The sequence below is a fragment of the Aquarana catesbeiana genome, linkage group LG05 (assembly GCF_042186555.1).
Source record: "Aquarana catesbeiana isolate 2022-GZ linkage group LG05, ASM4218655v1, whole genome shotgun sequence".
Classification (NCBI taxonomy): domain Eukaryota; kingdom Metazoa; phylum Chordata; class Amphibia; order Anura; family Ranidae; genus Aquarana; species Aquarana catesbeiana.
Window position 1 is genome coordinate 457,978,306 of NC_133328.1, and position 27,547 is coordinate 458,005,852.

General features: G+C 45.9%; 1 protein-coding gene across 1 annotated transcript in view; it reads right to left on the minus strand.

Moving 5' to 3' along the window:
* TWSG1 (twisted gastrulation BMP signaling modulator 1) overlaps positions 1-4,770 on the minus strand; it is a 67,754-nt gene extending 62,984 nt beyond the window's left edge. Inside the window, 1 exon segment of the mRNA XM_073631352.1 lies at positions 4,557-4,770. The gene's annotated coding sequence lies outside the window, so the exon portion shown is untranslated.
* Positions 4,771-27,547: the final 22,777 nt, after the last annotated feature.

Consider the following 27,547-nt stretch of genomic DNA (forward strand, 5'->3'; position numbering starts at 1 on the left):
AAATAGACGAAGATGAACAGCTGATCGTCAGCTGTACACGGCGCCTGCGTACTACATTCTACCCTATGTCCACAATAAAGCCCCACCATCCAAGTGAACATAGAGTTAGAATAATAATATGCCGAGCGCAGCGGGGCCGTGCGCGAAGCGTGGCGAGCATAGCGAGCCTGCGAGGGGCCTGTTACAAACTCTTTTTTATTAAAATAGTCTTGGCACGCAGGCGCCGTGTACAGCTGACTCAGGTGTTCAGCTTCGGCTCTTTTCGGCGGCTCCCTTGTTGTTCCTACTGCGCAAGCACTGTGCCTGCGCAGTAGAGGGGGGTCCTTATCTGCCGAGGGGAACTTTCTCGGCAGAACACCGGCACTGGGGAGCTACAGTTCATTGAGGGAACCATGAATGCCAACATGTACTGTGAAATACTGAAGCAGAGCATGATTCCCTCCATTCGGAGACTGGGCCACAGGGCAGTATTACAACATGATAACGATCCCAAACACACCTCCAAGATGACCACTGCCTTGCTAAAGAAGCTGAGGGTCAAGGTGATGGACTGGCCAAGCATGTCTCCAGACCTAAACCTTATTGAGCATCTGTGGGGCATCCTCAAAGGGGAGGTAGAGGAGCACAAGGTCTCTAACATCCACCAGCTCTGTGATGTCATCATGGAGGAGTGGAAGAGGACTCCAGTGGCAACCTGTGAAGCTCTGGTGAACTCCATGCCCAAGAGGGTTAAGGCAGTGCTGGCAAAAAAATGGTGCCCACACAAAATATTGACACTTTAGGCCTAATTTGGCATTTTCACTTAGGGGCGTAATCATATTTATTGACACTAATGGCTGTGTGTTGAGTTATTTTGAGGGGACAGTAAATTTACACTGTTATACAAGCTGTACACTCACTACTTTACATTGTAGCAAAGTGTAATTTCTTCAGTGTTGTCACATGAAAAGATATAATAACAAAAAAAAAATATATATATATATATATATATATATATATATATATATATATATATATATATATACACACACACACACACGTCGATTTATGAAAATAGTAAAATGATTAAATTTCATAATCAATTAATCAGCCAGTAACATAATGAGGTTAAAAAAAAAAAACTAAAATTAGCCATTTAGAGTACAAAAAAAAAGCAAATAATCACTACTGTAAATATTACTTTTACTGTTCCACAGTAAAAAAAAAAGAAACACACTACAGTTCATTTAACATGGTTTCCTATGGGACATGTTCACATCTATTTTTCTGCCGCTGAGCATTTGGAAAGGGTCAAGGACTTTTTTTCAACGCAAAACGGTGCTTTTTTGGTTCAATATACTTTAATGGAGAAGCTGCAGAAAAGCTTTTTGCAGCAATTTGTGGTTTTTTTTTTGTTTTTTGTTTTTATCTGCCCAACAACAAATTGGCCAAAATAAAATGCAAAAAAGCAAATTGCAGCAAAATCACGTTTACAAAAATCAAAACACAGCAAAAAGCACAGCAGAAACAGATCAAAAGCAAACTGCATAGGTGTGTACCGAGCCTTATGCTGGCCACACGGATCAATTTTCAGACAAGAATATTCAGACGAAAAATCTTTGTACATTCGCTGAATGAAAAAATGTGATTTGAAAATTTCACTTGCTTTTAACATTCTGTTGTAAAATGAATGTAATTTCTAAACGAAAACCACATACACCGTCGAAAAATTCCTTTGAAGTTTTCTATTATTTCTAAATTTGGCCGTCACTGTAGTTGAAAACGAACGTCGATTTGACCCCACTAACGATTAGAAAAATCGAAGGAACGTTCTTAAAATTACATTTTTTTTTTTTTTTTTGAAGGAAGACATTGATTTTTTATGGCCAGCATATAATATATTACAGTTCTGTTTCCTTTAACCACTTGCCGACCTGCCACCATCATTTTACTGCGGCAGGTCAGCTCGATCCCGCAAACCGTCGTAGCTATACGTCGGCTCGGGATAGCAGGCGCGCGCGCGCTGCACTATGGGGTGCCGATGCTCATGGCCGACGGTTGCAATCACGAGGGATAGAACATGGAAGTGTGTGTATAAACACACAAATCCGTGTTCGGTTCTGAGACCTATTAGCTAGAAACCACGACCCGTCACCTCCTCTAGTCAGTCCCCTCCCCCTTCAATTAGAAACACCTCCCAGGGAACACAGTTAACACCTTGATCGCCCCCTAGTGTTAACCCCTTCACTGCCAGTGACATTTTTACTGCAATGCATTTTTTATAGCACTGATCACTTTTTTAAATGCCAATGGTCCCAAAAATGTGTCATAATTGTCCGATGGGTCCGCCATAATGTCACAGTCATGATATAAAAAAACAAAAAACGCAGATCGCCGCCATTACTAGTAAAAAAAAAATAAATAATAATAATAAAAATGCTATAAATCTATCCTCTATTTTGTAGACGCTATAACTTTTGCGCAAACCAATCAATATACGCTTATTGCGATTTTTTTTATACCAAAAATATGTAGAATACATAAACTGAGAAAAAAAAAAATGGGGATATTTATAATCGCAAAAAGTACAAAATATTGTGTTTTTTTTTCAAAATTGTTGCTCTTTTTTTGTTTATAGCGCAAAAAAATAAAAACCGCGAAGGCGATCAATACCACTATTTGTGGGAAAAAAAGGATGCCAAATAATAATAATAAAAATGCTATAAATCTATCCCCTATTTTGTAGGCGCTATAACTTTTGCGCAAACCAATCAATATACGCTTAGGCAGGCCCCTTTCACACTGGGGCGGTTTGCAGGCGTTATTGCGCTAAAAATACTGCCTGCAAACCGCCCCAAAACAGCCTCCGCTGTTTGTTCAGTGTGAAAGCCCGAGGGCTTTCACACTGAAGTGGTGCGCTGGCAGGAGAAGAAAAAAATCTCCTGTCAGCCGCATCTTTGGAGCGTATTCACCGCTCCTAAACCGCTCCTGCCCATTGAAATCAATGGGACAGCGCGGCTATACGAGTGGATTTAACCCTTTTTCGGCCGCCAGCGGGGGGTTAAAACCACACCGCTAGCGGCCGAATACCGCGGTAAAACAGCGCTAAAAATAGAGCTGTTTTACCGCCGAAGCCCACTACCGCCCCAGTGTGAAAGGGGCCTTATTGCAATTTTTTTTATACCAAAAATATGTAGAATACATAAACTTAGAAAAAAAAAAAATGGGGATATTTATAATTGCAAAAAGTACAAAATATTGTGTTTTTTTTTTTTTTAAGTTGTTGCTCTTTTTTTGTTTATAGCGCAAAAAAATAAAAACCGCAAAGGCGATCAATACCACCAAAAGAAAGCTCTATTTGTGGGAAAAAAAGGATGCCAATTTTGTTTGGGTACAGCATTGCACGGCCGCGCAATTGTCAGTTAAAGCGACGCAGTGCTGAATCACAAAAAATGGCCCAGTCATTCAGCAGCCAAATCTTCCGGGGCTGAAGTGGTGAAATAAAAAAAAAAAAACTGATCTCCGAGTCTGATGATATTTACCTGCTTCACCCTCTAATAGTATATACAGTACAGTATATACAGTCTGTTATTCTCAGAGTGGATTAGAGATTTTGCTCTCTAACCATATAGTTGGTTATTTATATTTACCACTGCATAGAGATATTTAACTAAATTATACACCACATTTTTTTTAAAGGTTATTAATTGATTCAATAATCGGTCAACTAATCGATTATGAAAATAAAAGTTAGTTTTCTCTCTTCAAAAAACACAAAAACAAAAGAAAAAAAAAAAAAAACACAACTGATGTATTTAATCTATGGCCAGCTTTAACCAAGTCTAAATGGACCAGATAGGAAGTTAACGCTATGCGATTACAGATTTGTTCGAATTGCACACAACTGACCACATAAAGCGCACAGTGGGGGTTATTTACTAAAGGCAAATCCACTTTGCACTACAAGTGCAAAGGGCACTTGGAAGTGCAACGCTGTAGATCTGAGGGGGACATGCAAGGAAAACAAAAAACAGCATTTTTAGCTTGCACAGGATTGGATAATAAAATCAGCAGAGCTTCCCCTCATTTCAGATCTACCCCTCAGATTCACAGCAACTGCACTTCCAAGTGCACTTTGCACTTGTAGTTTGCAGTTGTAGTGCAAAGTGGATTTGCCTTTAGTAAATAACCCCCATAGTCTCCATAACACAATAAAATGATATAAGAAGGGACACATTTCTGTATACTATAAGCACAGGTTGTAAAGCCCTCACAGATACAACACAGAAGGAGACCTGAGCAGGTCCTCTACTGGAAAGGCATTCCTGGCTCCATGACTTGTATAGAGGACTCGGCTCTCCCCTCACCACACCGGCCTCCTATCCACAGACGAGGAGAGCAATGTCCTGTGCTATGTGAGGGAGAGGTGAAGGTGGATACATCTCTGAGGACTCAGGAATGTCCTCTGTCTCCACTGATAAGGGCTGCTCAGTCGTACATTGTTGTCATACAAAGAGCCGTGTAATGTCCCCAGACAGACACACATCCCAGCCGCCCTCCTCCTGTGTTGGTCTTACCAGAGGATGGGTTCCCTCCCGCCTTCACAGCGCTCCTCTCTGTACTCAGCTGGCGCTCCTCTCTGTACTCAGCTGGCGCTCCTCTCTGTACTCAGCTAGCGCTCCTCTCCGTACTGCTCGGAGCTCCTGGGCTCTATGGCGTGTGGAGAAGAGGAAGGAGGAGCAGGCACATCCCAGCCCCCAGAACACTCACAAAAACTTTTTCCACAGCACCTCCCTCCTAGTTTCCATCCCCAAACACGGGCTGCTGCCTTTCCTCCTCCTCGTCATACATCTCTCCTCCTCATACATGTCTCCACAGCTAGCACTGACTTTGTATGGCACCATTTCCACACATAACTCCATTCACAAAGCTTTATAGTCAGCTTTATTCTCTCCAATGTGACTAGAAGGGGCACTTCTCTTTGGAAGCTGAACACAGCTGCCATTTCTGAAAATAAGGATCCTGAGGCCTCATTCATACCAGCATCTGCATTCATTTTATCGAAAGGCATTAGATAATGGGGCGAGTCAATCGTGCCCCCCACCCCCATTCACCGCTGTGTATGTCTGCTAGAGTTTTAGTGCACCTAGCTGGATGGGAATGAGCGCTGTAGCGAGTGATACATGCGTTTAGGGCCCTATGTGCTCATATATTCTGTGTTCTTGCCATTTATTCCACCCAAAAGTGGAAGCTCCACTTATCTACCCCCTTCCCTGGTGCGATATTTGGCCCCTTTCAGGGGAGCGGGTATCTGTTTTTGACAGGTACCCGTCACCCACTTCCGGGAGACCACGCAGCAGCAACCTCTGCCCCCCTCCTCCTTCCTCCGCTGCCAGGCCAGTTAGAAAAGCACGCACGCACAGTAGCGAACTGGCTGTAAAGCCGAATTCCCTTACTACGAATGGCCACGGCAGCATACAAGAGCTAATCGGGAAATCAGCTCGGGTGCCGACATTGCAGGATCGATGGACAGGTAAGTGTCCTAATATTAAAAGTCAGCAGCTACAGTATTTTTAGCTACTGACTTTTTTTTTTTTTTGGGGGGGGGGGGGACTCCTCTTTAAAGTGATTGTAAACGATCACCTTGTAAAACAATCCATTCTGCCTAAAATAGCATCACTGACTGCAAGGATGCTGTTGGTAACACAGTATCATTGGTTGCTAGGATGCAGTTGTCTACACAACATCACCGGTTTGCTAGGGCACATTTGGCTACACGGCATCACTGGTTGCTAAAAATCTGTCAACTACACAGTGTCCCTGGTTACTAGGAAGGTATCAGGTACACAACATCACTGGTTGCTAGGCTGCAGCTGACTACACAACATCATTTGTATGCTATTAACCTATCAACTACATAGCATTACTGATGCTAGGATGCTGTTGGCTACACAGTGTCACTGGTTGGTAGGAAGCAGTTGTTTACACAACATAACTTGTTGCTAGGGCATGGTTGGCTACACAGCATCACTGGTTGCTAAGATGCTGTCAGCTACACTGTGTCACTGATTGCTAAGATGCTGTTGGCTACACAGCATTACTGGTTGCTGGGGCAGGGTGGGCTACACAGCATCACTGGTTGCTGTTGGTTACACAGCTGACAGCTTCCTAGCAATCAATGACATGTGTAGGCAACAGCGTCCTAGCAAACAGTGGTGCTGTGTGCCCCGGGGGCTAAACATACACTGAGAATGGACACTCTGGCTTCAGAATGTCCACCATGCCTCCACACAATAAATTAATGTACAACACAATTCTAAAGAGTGTCTGCAACATTCTTTAGGAATTCTAGGAATTATCTAGGAAGTATAGAAAAATGTAAGGGCCCATTCTCATCTGTAGTGTGCGTTATAATCCTTAAAACACACCCCCACTGTTGAGCACTATGAAGGGGTGGTGTAATGTGTTTTTAGAACACATTACACTTATTTTTCTTTTTTTTAACTTTATTGACATGTCATAAAAAGACATTTCATTCATATGTATGCACCACAATACATTGTGAAGTGATGTAATGTGTCCCAACATAATGAACTGCAAAAAATGTAAGCTTGTCATCCTTTTTATCAATGCATCCCACTGCAGCACAATGGTGTGAACTGACCTAATAGAACATACAGAAAATAGCCTTGTCTGCATGGTGGGATTACATTGGGCAAGGCTGTCTAGCACAGCGCAACGCATATGCCATACTTGCCAACAGTCCCGATTTGGCCGAAACATTCACAGAATTCAGACCTGTGAAATGTCCCTCTCTGACAGTGTCCCGGCCAAAATCCCGGAAAATACGTTTTGTTCCGGGCAGGGGCGGACTGGGCCGGGGTGTCTAATCCTCCATAACAAAGTCTCACTGCTCCACCGTCACTCTGTGTCATCCTGGTGTCTTGCCGAGAAAGTTCCCTCGGCGGATAAGGACCCCCCCTGTACTGCGCAGGCGCAGCGTCTGCGCAGTACAAACTACTATCAGCCGCCGGAGATAGCCGAAGCTCAAAATGTTCAATCAGCTGTACACGGCACCTGCGCTCTGGGTCCAGGTTCCTTCCCCACCATCCAAGTGGACCTAGAGGGGGAATAAAAAAGAGCCGAGCGAAGCGAGGCCGTGCCCGAAGCGTGGCAAGCGAAGCAAGCCCGCGAGGGGCCCTCTTACAGGCGCCGTGTACAGCTGATTTTCCCCTTTTCACCTTCGGCTATTTCCGCCGGATCCTACTGCGCAGGCGCTGCGCCTGCGCAGTAGAGGAGGGTCCTTATCCGCCGAGCGGAACTTTCTCTGCAGAACACCGGCCCACCCACATAGTAAGCTGGGTGGGCTGGGAAACGGGACTGGGTGATGGAGGGAGAGGGAGGCATATAACGGACAACTTCAGCCAGCTACTGGCTTAAGGAGGTAGCAGGAGACAGGCTGCAGCGTGTCCCAGCCAATGGGTGAACCTGTATTTAGTAGCTGACCCAGTGACCTATGCAGTGGTGAGCTGTGCTGCTGTGTCCCCGATGTGAGTTGTCATCGCTGGCTCTGGACATTGGCAGGTACTTAGGGTTATGTTTAGCCGACTGATGAGCCAATGTGCCATTCTATAACACTGCTTGTATTCATTATAGCCTTGTAACCTCCTGTATAAGTACACTATGTTCTGTCATCTGCCTACATGAGGAAATATTATTGGGAATACAAGTGGCCTGGGATATAGTATTTATAATGTATGATATTCCTGTTGGCTGATTTCTCTTTCTCTCTCTCTCTCTCTCTCTCTCTGTCCATCCCTCCATCCCTCTTTTTCTCTCTTTCTCTCATTCTCCCTCCCCTCATCCCTCTTTTTCTTTCATTCTCTCTATCTCTCGCCCTCCATCCCTCTTTCTTTCTTTCCTGCTCTCTTTCTCTCTCCTTCCATCCCTCTTTATTTCTCTCTCCATCCCTCTTTCTTGCTTCCCTTCTCTCTCTCCATCCCTCTTTCTTTCTCTCTGCCTTCCTCCATCCCTCTTTCTTTCTTTCTCTCTCCCTCTATCCCTTGTTCTCTCTCCCTCCATCCCTCTCTCTTTCTTGCTCCATTCCTCTTTCTTTCTCTCTGCATCTCCCTCCATCCCTCTTTCTCTCTCCCTCCAGCCAGCTTCCTTTCCTTTCCTTTCCTTTCCTTTCCTCTCCTCTCCTCTCCTCTCCTCTCCTCTCCTCTCCTCTCCTCTCCTCTCCTCTCCTCTCCCTCCCTCTCTGTCCCTCCATTCCTCTTTCTCTTGTTCTTTCTCTCTCCCTCCATCCCTCTTTCTCCCTTTCTTTCTCTCTCCCTCCATCACTTTTCTTTATCGTACATCACGGGACACAGAGCACCATAGTAATGACTATCTGGGTTTATATGCTACCTTTTAGGTGATTGGACACTGGCAACCAATAGTAAGAAGGTTCCTCCCATATAACCCCTCCCATACAGGAAGTACCTTAGTTTTTTGTCAGTGTCTTGAAGGTGATGGTCACAGCTGTGAAAGCTCTTGCTTCAGATAATGTCCCAGTGAGGATGTTATAATCGGATCCATTCGGATAGCATATCATGCTAAAGTGGATGGTACCCGAGCCCTGGTTCAAGAACAGAGTCTTGCCTGTAATGTTTCCTTATGGAGCTGGACCCTTGTGATATGGTATTCCTGGTCTTTTATTTGCCCAAGGAAACCTGAAGGGTGCTTTACAGGTCCAGGGGTGTGGACCCTAAAACAAAAGGGGACCCGGTCTCTGAAGGTCCTCAGTGGCGTTACCCACGGTGATGGGGGAAGATTGGGCCTATCTCAGGCTCTGCTGCGAGGATTGGTGAGTGCTTCCTTTGGAGGCCCCATTTTATTACATTATTTATATAAGTAATGTTATGTCAGATTGAATGCCAGATTGTAGTGCCTTTAGTGTCCACTGTGTGGTTCCAGAGAGCGGTTGCACAGACTAGGTTGCGGGCGCGGGCGCGTGCATGCGGGTAGCGCGCACGTGCAGACGGCACGTGCGTGCGCAACCCGCTCCCTGCTGCGGACGGCAGCATCGCGGACGCGTGTTTCCCACGGGCGTGCGCGAATGCGCAGTAAGTCCCGAGCATGCGTACGTCACGTGATGACGCACGCATACATAGGGAAGTCAGGCGCCTGCGTGTGTCAGTGCTGTTCGTTTTGGCTCAGAGGAGCCGGGAGCCGGTCACAGTGGAACACAGAGCGGGGCACGTGAGTCGGGCATTTGCAAACTCTGTAAGGAGGCTATAGTAGGCTTTGTATACAGCCATATAGCACAGTAAGTTTCCTCAAAATCTTGTAAGCATGTCTTCCAGAAAATGAGGTGCAGGAAACAGGATTAATCCAGGGACTCCTTCAAAAACAGGAGATCAACCTCGGGCTACTGCAGCACCTGTCTCCCCTGAAAGACCTGTGGCATTTGGCCTGGCTGAGCCATTGCATTTGTCAGGCATTGTGGCCACCACCAATATCCTTGCTTCGGCTTATGTTACTAAGGATGACTTAACGTCAGCTCTCGCTGGTCTGGAAGGCAAAATAGCGGGTATGATTGCCTCAGTAACGCAGGGAGGGAAGAAACTAAATAGATCTCCCTCTCCTGAGCCTGGTCCCAGTGCTGAGTCACTTGAGCACCAGGACTCCCTTAGCTAATTGGGTCCTTGTGATTTGGATCCTGAATGGGCAGAGGATTTTGAGGAGGTGGCCATAGGGGTTAAAGATGCCGAAGCAGAGGAGTCCTCTGCAGGGGACTCAGGTTCGGAGGAACCATTGACGGCTTCGCAATCCCAAAAGCTGTTTATCCAGTCTTTAACCGAAATGGTAAGAACAGGTTTCAAGTTGCCCTCTGTACAAGGGCCAGAAATTTCCTGTTCTACATTGGGATCCTTGCGTCCTCTGCAAGGTTCTCAGGCGTTTCCTGTGCATCCATTATTGGAGCAATTGATTTACGCTGATTGGGAACATCCGGACAGAATATACTTACCTCCTAAAAGGATTTCTTTTTTGTACCCGATGGAGGAAAAGTTCAAAAAAAGGTGGGATACACCTTTAGTGAATGCTGCTATTTCTTCAGTGAATAAAAGCTTTACCTGTCCAGTGGATAATGCCCAAGGGTTTAAAGACCCAGCAGATAAAAAGCTGGAATCTTTGCTAAAGGCCTCCTTTGCGGTGGCCGGATCAGCAGTCCAACCAGCTGTTGCGGCTATTGGGATCTGTCAATCCCTGAAGGACCTTTTTAAAAGACTGGTCAGGAACCTACCTGTTCGGGAGGAATATTCTGATGAATTAACAGAACTTCCTCGCGCTTTATGTTTTGCAGTAGACGCATTAAAAGACTCAATCCAGCAGATGTCTCGCTTTGCGCTACTTTCAGTGCATATGCACAGAGTTTTGTGGTTAAAGAACTGGTCAGCCGAGATGCCATGCAAGAGGCTACTTGCGGCTTTTCCCTTTCATGGGGAACGTTTGTTTGGAGAAGATCTGGATAAGTATATCCAAAAGATCTCAGGAGGAAAGAGCTCCTTGCTTCCTGTGAAAAGAAGGAATAAGATTCCGAACGCCCCTGGGCCAGGCGCATCTTCTCCCAAGAAGTATCGACGGCCTCAACCACCTGCCTTTAAAAGACCTCAGGGTCAGAAAAGAACTTGGACTCAGAAGCCGAATAAGGCCAATGCCAAGTCTTCCTTGTGAAGGGGCGCCACCACTCTTACAAGTGGGGGGCAGACTGCGGCGGTTCGCAGATGCTTGGGCAGGGTGGGTGAAGGACAAGTGGGTTATCTCCACTATAACGCAGGGCTACAAGATAGAGTTCCGCGATTTTCCCCCAAATCGATTTCTAAGATCAAGAGTTCCTTCAGATCTAGAAAAGAAGGAAAACCTATTCCTAGCCTTAGAACAGCTAAAAGGCAATTCGATTATGCATGAGACTGCTGGGGAAGATGGTGTCATCTTTTAGAGCAGTTCCTTATGCGCAGTTTCACTCCAGGTTGTTCCAGAGAACAATCCTGGAGGCTTGGGACAAGTCTGTCCTAGCCTTGGATCATCAAATATCTCTATCCCCAAAGGTAAAACAGGACCTCTTTTGGTGGTCAAAGACCAGCATCTTAAAAAATGGAAAGTCCTTTCCACCAGTAACTTGGAAGGTGGTAACCACCTTCAACCAACAACCACCACCAGAGAGCCACGCTGTACCCGCACCACCAGAGAGCCACGCTATACCCGCATCACCAGAGAGCCACGCTGTACCCGCACCACCAGAGTGCCACGCTTTCAGCCTGGGCAACCCAGAATGAGCGAACGTCCAGCCGGAGGGATCACTGTTGCGGTTTCATCGGGTCTGGTAAGAGAGCCTGTTGGCCATTATCCATTACTGTTCCCAGGGACTGAGCCATTAGGAAGTGCCTAACCTGATATCCTCTAGGCCTTGTTGACCGCTACAATGAGCTCCAACGCTGGGCCTCCAGTCAAAAAATGAAGGGGGAATAACACAATTTTTACAGCTCCAGGTGACACCAAACCTAGTGACGCCACTGTCCCGGAGCCCACAACAAGTTCCGGCACTGAGCTTTGGTAACTGGCAGCCAGAGTGCGCTAGCGTGGGCACCCAGGACATCTGCCACCTGGGGTCCCACAAGCGGCGATCGGATTTCTGTAGCAGCTGCCACCTCTCTCCCCACTGTCAGCCACACACACTCCTCAGCTCCTCCTCCTTCTTGGCTCCAATGTTCTAGTGTACACAGCCAGGAGGAGAAGGAGCCACAGAGGAGGGACACGACTTCAGTGCAAGAGCCGCGCTGCTGCTCTGAGGTCTATGTATAGTTTACAGTGGAGGGGGACACAGTAACCGGGAAGGGGGGCAGATAACAGATGCACACATGGATGAGGGGAGGGGGGGTAAGGGGATATGTGCTGGGTGCTTTGGGAGGGGAGAGGATATGTGCTAGTGGGGGGGGGGTCTGATCCTCCTCTCCCAAAGCAACTAGCACATATCCCCTTACCCCCCAAATGAAAAGATGCCGCATGCCTCTCTGTCCTCCTCCTGTGGTGTCCCTCTGTCCTCTTCCCGCGGCGTCCCTCTGTCCTCCTCCAATGAAGATGACAGGGCGGATCTTAAAAAGGAAGGGGAGTGGCCTTGACAGGAAGGGGTGGGTCATATTTAAATTAGGGGTAAGCTCAGTCAGGCCTAGGGCAGCACAAAACCTAAATACACCACTGTCTACAGAGTCAAACCTTTGAGTCTATTAAGCATATTCCTTTGATCCTATTGACTAGGAAATAGTTTTTTTGGTGGCTATAACCTCAGCAAGAAGGGTCTCGAAGTTGGCCGCCCTTTCTTGTGAGAAACCCTTTCTGTTTGTTCATCAGGACAAGGTGGTAATGCGGCCCCGTCCGGAGTTTTTACCCAAAGTGGTTTCCAGTTTTCACTTAAATCAGGATATCGTTTTACTTTCCTTCTTTCCTAACCCTAAATCTAAGGAGGAAAGATTGCTCCATTCACTGGATGTGGTGAGAGCTATTAAGGTTTACTTAGATATGTCAGCCCCTTTTCGGAAGTCTGACTCCTTTTTTGTTCTGCCTGAGGGTCCTAGGACAGGCAGCAGCTAGTTCTACAATCTCTAGGTGGATTCGTCAGGTCATTATCCAGGCCTATGAGTTGAAACACAAGGTTCCACCTTGATATCTCAAGGCTCACTCTACCAGAGGAGTTAGTACGTCATGGGCAGTGTGCTAACAAGTGTCGATGGCTCAGATTTGCAAGGCGGCCGCTTGGTCTTCGGTTCATACATTCACCAGGTTTTACCGACTGGATGTTAGATCTCAAAAGGAGACTGTTTTTGGCCAGAGCGTGCTGCAAGCAGCTTTATAATTTGGAGCCTAAAATAAGGGGGATTTAGGTATGTTCCCTCCCCTCAAAGGCACTGCTTTAGGACATCCCAGATAGTCATTACTTTTTCTTTCAATCTTAGTTTATTTCAAAAGTAAGAACACAAAGAATATAACAGAAAAATACCGTTCTTTACAGTATAACATCACAGATAGTATACATAGATTAGCGAGGTGTACTTTACCCACGTATAGACAGGAGTGATCATTTTAACATACAACTTTCGGTGAACTACTGGTATATTATATTGTATATTGAAATCTTTATAATAAGAGAAGAATAATATGCGGGTGGAAGCCAACATATAATGAGCCTTGTAGTTTCGCGGGTTGGTGTTATCTGAGGGTTCCCTCTCAACGAATTAGAATGCTATAGGAATCTTTTATTCACATATTATAGATAATCAAATCATCTATTCTAAAGATATGATCTTTAACTATATATGTGAGTGATCGGTTCAGTACTTAACAAAGGGGAAACAGAAAAAGTCAGAAATAAGATCGTGAGTAGAAGTAAGGGATGGTACCTGAGGCACTAGGCACTCCAGCATGGCTAATCGGCGGGTAAGGGTGGGATATCTCTGACCCATAGGGAAAATTCATCAGAATAGCGAAACATGGACCATGAGGCCCAGGTGGCGGAAAACTGCTCCTCCTTCCCCGCTTCCTCCGCCAACAGGCGCTCCAGATCTCTTATCTGGTCCACTTCAACCACCCATTCTCCCAAGGAAGACACATCTGTCATTTTCCAATGTCGGGGGATCACTGTCCTAACTGCTGCCAGAAAGTGGCGCAGTACATCTTTTTTAATCGACTTGAGGGGGCCTGGGAGTATAGATAATAGGGCTATCTCTGGTGTGGGCTTGATTGATGTCGCCATCAGCCTGCTGTAAAGATCAAAGACCTTTTGCCATAGTTTCCAGATTGGAGGGCAAGCCCACCAGATGTGAAGCATTGTCCCGCTAGAGGACAGGCATCTCCAACACACGTCTGCCAAAGAGGGATTAAACCTTTTAATATCTACTGGGCATCTGTACCACCTCGTTAATAATTTAAACCCTTTTTCTTGGTTCTTGGTTGCCAGGGAAATCCTATGCGTTAGGATAAAGCTTTTTTGCCAATCAGTGGGGGAGATGGAGTGTTGCAGCTCCACTTCCCATTTCTGTGTATATTTTGGAAGGTCAGGAGCGTATTCCTTCAGTAGTAGGGAATACAACAGTGATACTACATGTATTGGTGGGTCCGGTTGTAAAAGCAGCTTGTCAAAGTCTGATGGGTCGGCCAGTATCTCTGAGATGGAGGAGAAAGTATGTATGTATGACATTATTTGACCCCTTTGTAACCACATTGTTGAGGTCCCTAATTCCGTCCGAGAGGGTATGTCCGTTCTCAAAGATGGGTCAGTGCGTAAGACCTGTGCTAAACGTCTATGGCTATCCCTACTCCAGGGTCCAAATCTCAACTTATTCGCTGCTGGGGGGAAAGCCGGAGTCCCAAAGAGAGGGGTCATTGGGCCCTGGATTTTAGACAATTTACTCGCTGAGATCATGCGGTCCCAAATATGGAGAGTTTGACGAGTAAGAGCAGTGGAGAATAAGCCGTCCCCACGCCGAGCCGTAGGGGTCCACGGCAGGGCGCAAAGATCAACCTCATTAAGATATTTCTCTAGTTGAACCCAAAGTTTGGAGGAAGAGTGGTGGAACCAATCCACTATACGCACGAGTACCGCTGCCTTATGGTATATAGAGGCATCTGGGACCCCCGCACCCCCCCCCGACCTTCGGGAGAATCATTGTGTCATGTTTTATCCTGGGGTGACGTCCCTGCCATATAAATTTAGGAAAGATCTGACGGAGCCTTTTGAAGAACGAGGTGGGGATATAGATAGGAATGGTCTGGAAAAGGTATAGGAATCGAGGGAGAACATCCATCTTCAAGACATTCACCCTACCCAGCCAGGAGAGCTGTTTAGAGGCATATGTGGTCAGATCCGCTTGAGTTCTAGTAAGTAAAGGGGTGAAGTTGCTGGAGAATAGTTGGGATGCGACTGTTGGAATATGGATTCCTAGATAGCGGATAGATGTGGAGCTTGTCTTAAAAGGGAAGGAAGTCGTGAGCTGTTGTAGAGCCGCTGTTGAGAGTGAAATGTTGAGGATTTCTGACTTATTTAGATTAACTTTAAAATTACTAACCTCTCCATACCTCTGAAACTCCTGCATAATGGAGGGTAGAGAAACTTGTGGTTGGGTTACAAATATGAGTAGATCATCGGCAAATAGGGCAATTTTAGTGTGTAGTGGGCCTATTCTAACACCATGTATGGCCGGATTGTTTCTAAGGGCAATGGCTAGGTGTTCCATGACAATCACATAAAGAATGGGGGACAAGGGGCACCCCTGCCGCGTTCCATTGTGTATAGTAAATTTAGGAGATAGGGAGCCGTTTAGTCTAATCCTAGCGGAAGGAGATGTGTAGAGGGACATTATTCTGGAGATCATGTTTTGGCCTAGACCTAGTTGTTGTAATGATAAGCGGAGAAATTGCCAGTCGACGCGGTCGAAGACTTTTTCCGCATCGACTGTGAGAAGGCACAATGGGATATTGTGGGCCCGAGCATAATCCGCAATGAGGAGTGTTTTTAGGGTGTTGTCACGCGCCTCCCTTCCACTCACAAAGCCAACCTGATCTAGGTGTATTAAGCGGGGTAACAATGGTTGCAACCTATTAGCTAAAATTTTTGCATACACCTTTAGATCTACTCCTATTAGCGAAATAGGTCGGTAATTAGCGCAAACATTCAGGTCTTTGTCTGGTTTGGGCATGAGGGTAATATGTGCCTCTAAGGTTTGTGGCGGGAACACTGATCGTTCAGAGATGGAGTTAAATACTTTTGTCAAGAAGGGAGTAAGAAGGGTAGCAAATTGTTTGTAGAATTTTGGAGTAAAGCCATCAGGACCCGGGCTTTTACCAGATGGGGTAGAAGCAATGGCGCGGGCAACCTCGTCCTCCAAAATCGGGGCCTCAAGGTCCTCTATCGTTTCGCCATCTAGAGTGGGTAATGCAGTTTGCTCGATGTATAAGGCTTGTGTTTCCGCTGTAGTGAAGGAAGGTTCAATGGAGCTCGCTGCAGGTATATTATATAGGGATTGATAAAAGTCCCGGAACACCTGTCCCATCTCGGAAAGTGATGAGACAGTTTTCCCAGAGCTGTCCCGTATATGAGGTATAAAGGTGTTAGGTTGTTTGGTGTGAAGGGTGCGAGCCAGGGATCTACCACATTTATCTCTAAATTTGTATTGATGAAAGGCTAGTTTGTTCGCAAACGTGCGGGCTGATGCCTCATATGACTCTCTAAGCTGAGTGCGAGCGGAAGAAACCTCCGTAAGCATTTCAACCATCGGGGAACGTTTATGAGCAGTTTCTAGTGTCCTTAGCTTGTGTACTGCCGTAACTATCGCAGCTGAACGTTCTTTTTTCATGCGAGCACCCATCTGAATAAACCTACCCCGTAATACCGCCTTCAATGCTTCCCATTTAATGGGTGGTGAGGTGTCATCAGATGTGTGGTCTATGAAAAAGTTTGATATCGTCTCTGCTATCTGTGTTTCAAACCCTGGTTCAGTCAAGAGAGAGTCATTTAACCTCCATGTCCATTCTTTTATTGGAGTAGAGGGGATTGTAAGCGTCAGGAATATGGGTGAGTGGTCAGACCAAACCATAGGGTCTATTTCACAATTGGGGGACCAATCTAAGCAGCCGTGCTCGACTAAAAAATAATCCGGATACAGTATTCGCCATACGTCAATGAGATGCATATTGTAGATGGCACGTTTTAAGGCCCGTATTTTTGGAAAGGATATAGATGAACGGGATGTCGATGAATCCAAAAGTGGATCCAGGGGAGTATTGAAGTCCTCTCCGAGTATGAGCTTGCCCTCCGTGAAACCCGCCAAGATCTTTAGGTATTGCAAGGCTGATGGGACTTGGTGTGTGTTAGGCAAGTATACGTTGGCTATTGTAAATTTAGTCCCCCATAATGAAATTTTCACAAAGACATACCTGCCTTGGGGGTCCGTCACCTGATCAAGCAGCTCAATAGGGAGTGTTTTATGAAACGCAATAGATACTCCTTTCGATTTTTGTGTCGGGTTGGTACTGTGAATCCATCTATTGAAATATCTATTCGAGCAGGAAGGAGTGGAGTCAGAATGGAAGTGGGTCTCCTGTAGCAAGAGTATGCTGACCTGTCTTTTGTGGATCTGATATAGAATTTGCCCATGTTTCGACACTATGTTAAGTCCGTTTACATTATACGAACAAAGTTTCAGGTGTGGGCGCAAAGTCACCGTGTGAGCCATGCTGGAGTGCCAAAAGCTGTAAAGGGGAGAAGGTATTAAGATATGGAGGAAAGGTATAGGGAGCAGAAAAGGAAAGAAAAAGAAAGAGGAGATGAAGAAAAAGAGAAACAAACAGAGGGGGGGAAGAGAGGGAGGGGAGGAAAAAAAATGAAAGGAACGTGAGGATAATGGAAGAAATAAGATATAAATGAAAAGACACCTAAAAAGATGTGTCTGGAAAACTAATGTGTCCGCGAACGCAGAACACTGCGTGAAAATTCACGTTTTAGGCACAAACCGTGCCTGTCCTATTGCGGGGGAAAAATCGAGATGAATGGGTCTGAGCCGTGATCCCGACAGCATACCAGGCATGCAAGTAGTATGTGTGGCACACTTGATATTTAAAACGAGTGTGGGGCATAAGGCAGCTTAACCACAACGAGTGATAACAATCAACCGAGTGTGTGCATTGGATTTAAATAATTAACCCTGAGGTATATATAAAACTATTACATTGTCTCATGTATATAAAGAAAGTTACTGCGCCAAAACAATAGGGTGGGTATATGGAGGGTAGGGAGAGTGGGGGACCCCTTCCTTTGCTCCATGTGTAGCGTCCTTTAAACCCTGTATTCTCTGTAACAGAGACTGAGTAAAACCGGGTGCCAGACCGCCCCCCCCCAGGAAGGTATCCCCCCACCCCCGCCACACATCCCCCACTGCATATATCATCATGGAAAGGTGAGAGGAATCAATCTGAGACAATGCAAAACATCTTTAGAAAAACAACAGATAACAAGGAAAAAAGAAAAACACAAAAACATAGCATTGGTATACATTCGCATTACCTGACGCTCTTCATAACGAGAGGCATAAGAGTGACTTCAATCTATGTTCTCACCCGAACCCCAGCCAAATAGTAAATTGGCAAAGAGCAGGGAAAGAGCCAGTGGAGACAAAACAAGCCATCAGTCTCTAATTAACTGTTGAGTTAATCTTCTGGGGAAGTAGGTCTTCTTATCCCTGGGCCAGAAGAAACTGATATAGACCTAGGACGTCTGCGGCGCTGTGGAAGTGGACCGAGTCCCACCTGTCCTGATCTATCCTCTGGAGGGTCTAACCAGTTCAAAACTTCTACCGGATTCTGTTCGATAAAGAGGAAAAAGTCGGGCAGTTGGTCTGGATCAGAGAGCGTAAACCTGTTGCCGCCCCATGTCACCTTGATGCTGAAGGGGTGACCCCATGTATAGGTAGCTCCAGCTTGCCGTATAAGGTCAATTAGAGTGCGCACCACTCTACGCATATACAGCGTATTGCGAGATAAGTCAGGACCCAAGTTCCATGCCTTTCGCATGATCTCTTCTTTTAAAGTGTAATAGTGGATCCGACATAGAACATCGCGGGGGCGACCATCTCGGGCCCCCCCTGGCCCTCCTACCCTGTGAACACGATCCAGTTCAATTTGTGATGTTGCCTCTCTTCCCAGTGCTTTATTGAGGATAGTTATGACAGTGGATTTCAATTCTGCTCCAGATGTTGCCTCCGGTATGCCTTGCAGTTTAATATTATTTCTGTGACTGCGATTTTCGCTGTCTTCTATGCGGAGTTGCTGATGGCGTATGCGCCTTAGATGCGTCGCGAATGAGGATTCAAGGGCTGTTATACGTGCCTCGTGGTCATCCTGAGCCGTGGTTAAGACCGATACTGCTTTCTCGTTAGCTGTGACTTGTTGCCTCAGGGCGTTCAGCTCCACGTGGAGGGAATCTTCCATTTTGCTTGCCCAGGATTCGAAATCCATTCTGAAGGCAGAGAGGAGGGCAGCAGCTTCCGTTCCTGATAGGGGATGCGTAGCAGACTGGGATTCCCCGGTGCCTGTGTCGGGCGATGAGACTGACCTCGTGGAGGAGGCTGATGGCTCTCCCTTAGAATTCTGAAGTCTCTCATTATTGTCCTCTGCCGTGTGAGCTGCTGCTGAAGTGGAAGTGGGAGGCTTGGTCTTCCCCGGGTTGCGGCCGGGCGCCATCTTGTCTTTGGGAGTTCGGGGATCAATCGGCGCCGTTCTAAGTAGATACCTCTGTATGGTGCCTTGTTGAGGGTCAGTAAGCTCCGTGGAGTGTGAGCTAGCTGCCGCCATGTATTATGTGGGTGTGCTATGCTATGTAGATAGCCTGTAGCTGTCGGGATAGCACGGGACTCAGGGGTGCGGGTCTTCAGCCATCCATAGTCAGTCTCTCTCCATCAAAACCTATCTTCCACGGAGATGAGGGGGACTGGGGAGGAAAAACAGGCCTGTGGGAGCAGCGGTGTCACCCTATTAACATGGGCGCAAGGCTGGAACACCGTATGGGTTCAAGGGGGAGAGCACCGTCCAGCTAGGGCACAGTTTCTGATAGTGCGGGCCCGTCTTGTAAGCTAGGCCGCAAGATGGTAAGATGGCGACCGTCACTGGAAGTCTCTAGTGTTACCGGGGTCAGCGATGGGTCTGAGCTGGCTATAAACTTGTCATATATGTCCAAGGGGTGGCCACTATATGTGAAGGTGAATTATATGACCCCCTTACCTCCGGTCGCGGCGCCAAGATGCGGTGATGCTGGGGGCCCCACAGGCCTCGGGCTTGCCATAAGCATCCAGGGCCTGTCTTCTCTGCCCTGTCTGGTGTCCCCTCACAGTCCGGTCCGCTCCGGATACAGCGCTCCCGGCCCCAGGGCCGCCGATCGTCCTCCGCGCCGCCGATCGCGGCACTCGAGACCGGGGATTTTGTGTGTCTCGTAGGCCTCAAGATGGCGGCCGGCGTCTGTGGAGTGAGGCCGGCCGCGGCCCGAAAACAAGGCAATCCGTCAGCCAATCTGCTCAAATGTCCTCAGTAAAGGACTCCTCCAGTGCCCAGTGGCCACCAGGTAGTCTCCGGGGCAGCCCTTGATGTCTCTGGAGGCCGGATGGCAGTAGATTGCAGAGGGCCAAACGGAGCTCCCCTGCAGTGCATCCAGGGCCTGTTTTCTCTGCCCTGTCTGGTGTCCCCTCACAGTCCGGTCCGCTCCGGATACATCTCTCCCGGCCCCAGGGCCGCCGATTGCCCTCCGCGCCACCGATCGCGGCTCTCGAGACCGGGGATTCCGTGTGTCTCGTAGGCCGCAAGATGGCGGCCGGCGTCTGTAAAGTGAGGCCGGCCGCGGCCTGAAAACAAAGCAATCCGCCGGCCAATCTGCACCAATGTCCTCAGTAAAAGGCTCCTCTAGTGCCCGGTGGCTATTAGGTAGGTTTTGGGGCAGTTTTTGACGTTTGTGTAGGCCGGATGGCAGTAGATTGCAGAGGGCTAAACGGAGCTCCTCTGCAGTGCGTCCATTCACCTCGCCGTTCGGACACGCCCCCGAAAAATGGATTTTTAAAACAGCTTACCTGTAAAATCATTTTCTTGGAATACATCACGGGACACAGAGGTTCCTCCCCTCTTTTTCTGGGATCTTCACTGCTTGCTAAAAAACTAAGGTACTTCCTGTATGGGAGGGGTTATATGGGAGGAACCTTCTTACTATTGGTTGCCAGTGTCCAATCACCTAAAGGTAGCATATAAACCCAGATAGTCATTACTATGGTGCTCTGTGTCCCGTGATGTACTCCAAGAAAAGGATTTTACAGGTAAGCTGTTTTAAAAATCAATTTTTTCTCTCTTTCTTTCTCTCTATTCCTCTTTCTCGCTCCCTCCATCCCTCTTTCTCTTTTTTATTTTCCTATATATTACCACATTCTCCACTATGTAAGTCATCTCAGACTCTATTTAACCACACCCCCTTTTAACCATGCCCATTATTTAGAGTATTTGAAACCACGCCCATTTTTCAGCGTGGCGCGGCACATTTTTTACTCCCACTAGACCATGCCTACAAACGAATGCCCCGCCCCTAATTTAAAATATACTCAACCCACAGAAAAAAGTGTCCCATAAAAATTTTTTGAGAATGTTGGCAACTATGATATGGTATGAATTGGCCATTATGCTTCCAGATTACTTTCTCCTGGGTTTAAATTTATCGATGTACAGAGGCAAGCACACACATCTGCATGGCTGTGAGATTGGAACCACTGGCTGTGTCCATGCAGCCACTGCATCCCAATAGACAGGAATAGGATTGCCTGCATGTGTATGCATGGAACACCTATGTATCCTGTGAAGGCAAAGGCAGCCCTACGCATGGATTTACACATAAGTATGCCCGTGAGAATGAGGCCTTAGAAAAAATGTCCAATAAATGCATGTATATCACTGCCTGTGTGCATGTGACTCTAGTGGAGCAATTAGGTAATTTATCTATTTTCTGCAATTACCTAGCTTCACAAGGACCTTTTCTGTGTTGAAGCGGGCAGGTGATGATTCCTTAAAGTGGAGTGGTCCTTAAAGCAGATCTTCACTACATCTAAGCACAACAAACCCAAAACACTATTTGATTATTTTTTAATATTCAAAGCAAACTTCCCCATCCTTCTAAGTCTCTATGCTTTATTTTGCTGAGATATAACTTTGAAAAACAACCCCCTAGCATTTCTGACCGTGGCCATCTTGAGTAAGGGCAAATAATTCATGTAGAATTTACTTCCTGAAATTCATCAGCCCTTAGCTCAGGCATGCATGCAAGGGGAGTGTGCTTAGCTGAGAAAACCCCTCCTGCTCTCCTCCCATACTGAAGACTCCTGGGATGTATGACATCATTGTGAAGCAATGCAATGTGTCCCAACATAATGAACTGCAAAAAATGTAAGCTTGTCATCCTTTTTATCAATGCATACCACTGCAGCACAATGGTGTGAACTGACCTAATAGAACTTACAGAAATTGTCTGGTTGCATGGTGGGATTACATTGGGCAAGGCTGTCTAGCACAGCCCAACGCATATGCCATACTTGCCAACAGTCTCGATTTGGCCGAAACATTCATGGAATTCAGACCTGTGAAATGTCCCTCTCTGACAGTGTCCCGTCTTGAGTAAGGGAAAATGATTCATGTAGAATTTACTTCCTGAAATTGATCACCCCTTAGCTCAAGCATGCAAGGGGAGTGTGCTTACCTGAGAAAACCCCCCCTCCTCTCCTCCCCTACTGAAGACTCCTGGGATGTATGACATCATTTGTCTAAGCAAGACCCAGGAAGTAACTAAAAAAAAATTTAAACAAAGTTTAAAACCAGTAAATATGATATACTTTCCTACCTATTTACTAATGCTAGCAGCAAGAGGATTACAAATAATCAATGTTGATTGGGAGAGTGAAGTTCCACTAACTATTTTCATCAGGGCCAGACTGGGAATAAAAACCAGCCCTGGAAAAAAATTCACACCAGCCTCATAGCATTATTATACCAGCCCAACAGCAAACGTCATTATTTTCTTGTTCATAAAAGGGAAAAAACATGCATTTTATAGCACAGAGACCACCTTCCGCAGAAAGAATACACTAAAGTAGGGGGGGGGGGGGGTTACTGATATAAGGGGGAAACCTTTTATATCAGTGCCCCCTTACATTATTGTATTCCCTCCCCCCTTACTTCAGTGACCCCCCTGGCGGCGCTGTCACTGACCTCCTCTCAGGTGCACCGTGCAGGGATCAGTCAGATGGCTCCAGGTTGGTGGCTCTGGTTTTATCCTACATTCTCCTCTCCACAGTCCACACATGTCTGACTTCTCCCATGATCCCCATCCCCGCGGCACTTACATTCTTGACTCCTCTTCAGACTCCCTCAGAGACTGTAGACATGATACAGGAGATGGTTAGAGACTGAGGACATGATACAGGAGATGGTGACAGACTGCAGGGATGATACAGGAGATGGTGAGAGACTGCAGGCATGATACAGGAGATGGTCAGAGACTGTGTAAATGATACAGGAGATGGTCAGAGACTGCAGACATACTATAGGAAATGGTCAGAGACTGCAGACATGATAGAGGAGATGGTCAGAGACTGCAGACATGGTACCGGAGATGGTCAGAGACTGCGGACAATTTACAAGAGATGGTCAGGGACTACGGACATGATACAAGAGATCAATGCAGCCTCACCAGTGCCCATCAAATGCAGCCTCACTGTGCCCATCAATGCAGCCTCACTGTGCCCATCTGCAGCCTCACTGTGCCCATCAATGCAGCCTCACTGTGACCCAGGGCCCAGGGCAGGCGGCCTACCGGAAAATTTCCGGTATCCCGGTAGGCCAGTCCGGCCCTGATTTTCATTAATTTTGAATTAAACTCTTTAGCTTCCAGAGCCATGTTTGCATTTTTTGCACACATGTTAAAATGCACATTTCAGGCCTAATGATTAGTTAAACCCCCCAATTATTATATATTTTCTGAAACAGAGGGAATACAGAACAAAACAGTGGCCGTTGCAATTTTTTATGTCACAAAACATAAGAGCAACTATATATCAAACTCATATAATCAGTGAAAAATACACTAGCATTAATCTTAGTGCACACAAACAGAATATATTACCCATTATGTTTTGGTCACATATAAAAGATGAGGTTACATATAAATAGATACATTGCCTTGAAAAAGTATTCACACCCCTTGAAATTTTCCACATTTTGTCATATTACAACCAAAAAACGTAAATGTATTTTATTGGGATTTTATGTGATAGACCATCACAAAGTGGCACATAATTGTGAAGTGGAAGGAAAATGATAAATGGTTTTCAATTTTTTTTTACAAATAAATATGTGAAAAGTGTGCCCAATACTTTATAGAACCACCTTTCGCTGCAATTACAGCTGCAAGTGTTTTTGGGTATGTAATGTATCTACCAGCTTTGCACATCTAGAGAGTGACATTTTTGCCCATTCTTCTTTGCAAAATAGCTCAAGTTCTGTCAGATTGGACAGAGAGTGTCTGTGAACAGCAATTTTCAAGTCTTGCCACAGATTCTCAATTGGATTTAGGTCTGGACTTTGAATGGGCCATTCTAACACATGAATATGCTTTGACCCAAACCATTCCATTGTAGCTCTGGCTGTATGTTTAGGGTCGTTGTCCTGTCGGAAGGTGATCCTCAGCCCCAGTCTCAAGTCTTTTGCAGACTCTAACTGGCTTTCTTCTAATGCCACGTACACATGATTGGACTTTCCGTAAGAATAAACTCGGACGGTCTTTCCGACAGAGTTCCGCTGAAACAGACTTGGCTACACGCGATCACACCAAAGTCCGATCGTTTAGAACGCGATGACGTATGACGGGACTAGAAAAAGGAAGTTCAATAGCCAGTAGCCAATAGCTGCCCTTGCGTTGTTTTTGGTCTAGCATACAGACAAGCAGTTTTCCCAATAGGAACTGATTCCGTCGGAAAGATTTGATACATGTTCTATTTCTAGGTCCGTCAGAATTTTAGAAAGAAAAAGTCAGATGAAGCCCACACACGATCGGAATGTCCGACGGAATGATTCTGTCGGACCTTTTCTGCTGGAAAGTCCGGTCGTGTGTACACGGCATAAGATTGCCCTGCATTTGGCTCTATCCATCATCCCGTCAACTCTAACCAGCTTCCCTGTCCCTGCTGAAAAACACACAAATCCCCACAACTTGATGCTGCCACCACCATGTTTCATAGTGGGGATGATGTGTTCAGGGTGATGTGCAGTGTATAGCGTTTTGTTTTTAGGTCAGAAAGTTCAATTTTGGTCTTATCTGGCCAAAAGCACCTTCTTCCACATGTTTACTGTGTTCGCCACATGGCTTCTCATAAACTGCAAACGAGACTTCTTATGGCTTTCTTCTTGTCACTCTTCCATAAAGGCCATATTTGTGGAGTGCACGACCAATACTTGTCCTGTGGACAGATTCTCCCACCTGAGCTGTGGATCTCTGTAGCTCCCCCAGAGTTACCATGGGCCTCTTGGCTGCTTCTCTGATTAATGCTCTCCTTGCCTGGCCTGTCAGTTTAGGTGGACGGCCATGTCTTGGTAGGTTTGCAGTTGTGCCATGCTCTTTCCATTTTCAGATAATGGATTGAACAGTGCTCGGTGAAATATTCAAAGCTTGGGATATTTTTTTTATAACCTAAATCTGCTTTAAACTTTTCCACAACTTTATCCCTGACCTGACCGGTGTGTTCCTTGGCCTTCATGATGCTGTTTGTTCACTAAGAATCTATAACAAACCTCTGAGGGCTTCACAGAACAGCTGTATTTATACTGAGATTAAATTATACACAGGTGGACTCTATTTACTAATTAGGTGACTTCTGAAGGCAATTGGTTCCACTAGATTTTATCTAGGGGTATCAGAGTAAAGGGGGCTGAATACAAATGCATACCACACTTTTCACATATTTATTTGTAAAAAAATTGGAAAACCATTTATCATTTTCCTCCCACTTTACAATTATGTGTTGGCCTATCCCAGTAAAATAGATTTACTTTTTTGGTTGTAACATGACAAAATGTGGAAAATTTCAACGGGTGTGAATACTTTTTCAAGGCACTGTACCAAACATGTTAAGCCTTAAAATTGTCCTTGCCCATAAAACAACGACAAACAACAAAATTGTCCATTGGCGACGATCTCACTCTGGTGTGTGTACAATACCTAATATGTGTAGCACAAATGTCATTTTTTGTATGTAGATGCACCCTACGTGCGCATGTACACTTGGAGGTGCATGCACATGGGTGTAGGGGACTTTACAAATAAGGATTTTTTACTTAAAAATTCTTAAAATTCTTTACTTGGAGTACAATGATAGGATTTTTATAACAGCTTACCTGTAAAATCCTTTTCTTGGGGTACATCAGGGAACACAGAGCCACAGTAATTACTGTATGGGTTATATGGCACCTTCAGGTGATGGACACTGGCACACCCTAAACAGGAAGTTCAACTCCCCATATAACCTGTCCCCTTACCGGGAGTACCTCAGTTTTGTAGCAAAGCAATACAAGTGTAACCAGGAAGAGGGGAGGGACCTCTGTGTCCCATAATGTACTCCAAGAAAAGGATTTTACAGGTAAGCTGTTATAAATATCCTATTTTCTTTATCGTACATCACGAGACACAGAGCCAAAGTAATTACTGTATGGGATGTCCCAGAGCAATGCTATCTGAGGGGAGGGAGACACAAACAAAAGTAGGGTGCAGTCAGACCCGAGGACCTATACTGCAGCACACTGCGCCCAAAGGCGATATCCTCATGTCGTCTTACATTCACCTGATAGAATCTGGTGAATATATGGACTGAAGACCAAGTTGCGGCCTTGCAGATTTGAGCCATGGAGGAGTGTGCTTTGATTTTAAAAGGTGGAACTTTCCTCTTCAAACCATGAGCTTGAATAATTACTTGCCGAATTCATTTAGCAATAGTAGATTTCTACGCTGCCTGTCCTTTTCTAGGACCTTCAGGCAACACAAACAAAACATCTGTTTTCCGAATCTGAGCAGCCGTCTTCAAATAGATTTTGACTGCTCTCACTACATCCAGAGAATGTAGTGACTTTTCTTCTGTAGAACAGGGTTCTGGAAAAAATTAAGGTAGAGCAATATCCTGGTTTAGATGAAAACCTGAAACTACCTTTGGCAGAAAGCTAGGATGGGGAAGCAACACTACTCTATCCTTGTGAATGATTAAATATGGCTCTTTACAAGAAAGAGCCACCAATTCTGATACCCTTCTTGCAGAAGATATGGCTACCAGAAAAATTAGCTTCCTTGTCAACAGGACCAAGGGAATATGTTGTATCGGCTCAAAAGGCTGTTTCTGTAACGCCGACAAAACTAAATTCAAGTCCCAAGGGTTCAGGGGTGCTCTAACCGGTGGATTAAGCCGCGTTACCCCCTGTATAAAGCTTCGGACCAAAGAATGAAAAGCGAGTGGTCATTGAAACAAAATCGATAAGGCAGAGACCTGGCCTTTGATAGTACTCAAGGCCAGCTTCATACCAACCCCTGGATTCACACCAGGAAACATATGCCTTCCAGACTCTATAATAAATGACTCTGGAAGCTGGCTTCCTTGCATTAATCAAAGTAGATATCACTGAGCCTGAAAGCACTTGATTCTTCAGAATGTGGGTTTCAATAGCCAAACCGTTAAATTTAGCGTTTGTAAGGTAGCATGGAATACTGGTCCCTGCGATAGCAGGTCTGGACGTGGTGGTAGGGTCCATGGGGCCCCTACCGCCATCTTTACTATTTCGGCATACCAAGATCTTCTGGGCCACAAGAACTACCGACTTCCTTTCCTGCTTGATCCTGCAAAGAAGTTGAGGTAGCAGCAGAATAGGAGGGAATGCATAAATCAGTGAGAACTGACCCCACGGGGTCACCAAAGCATCTGTT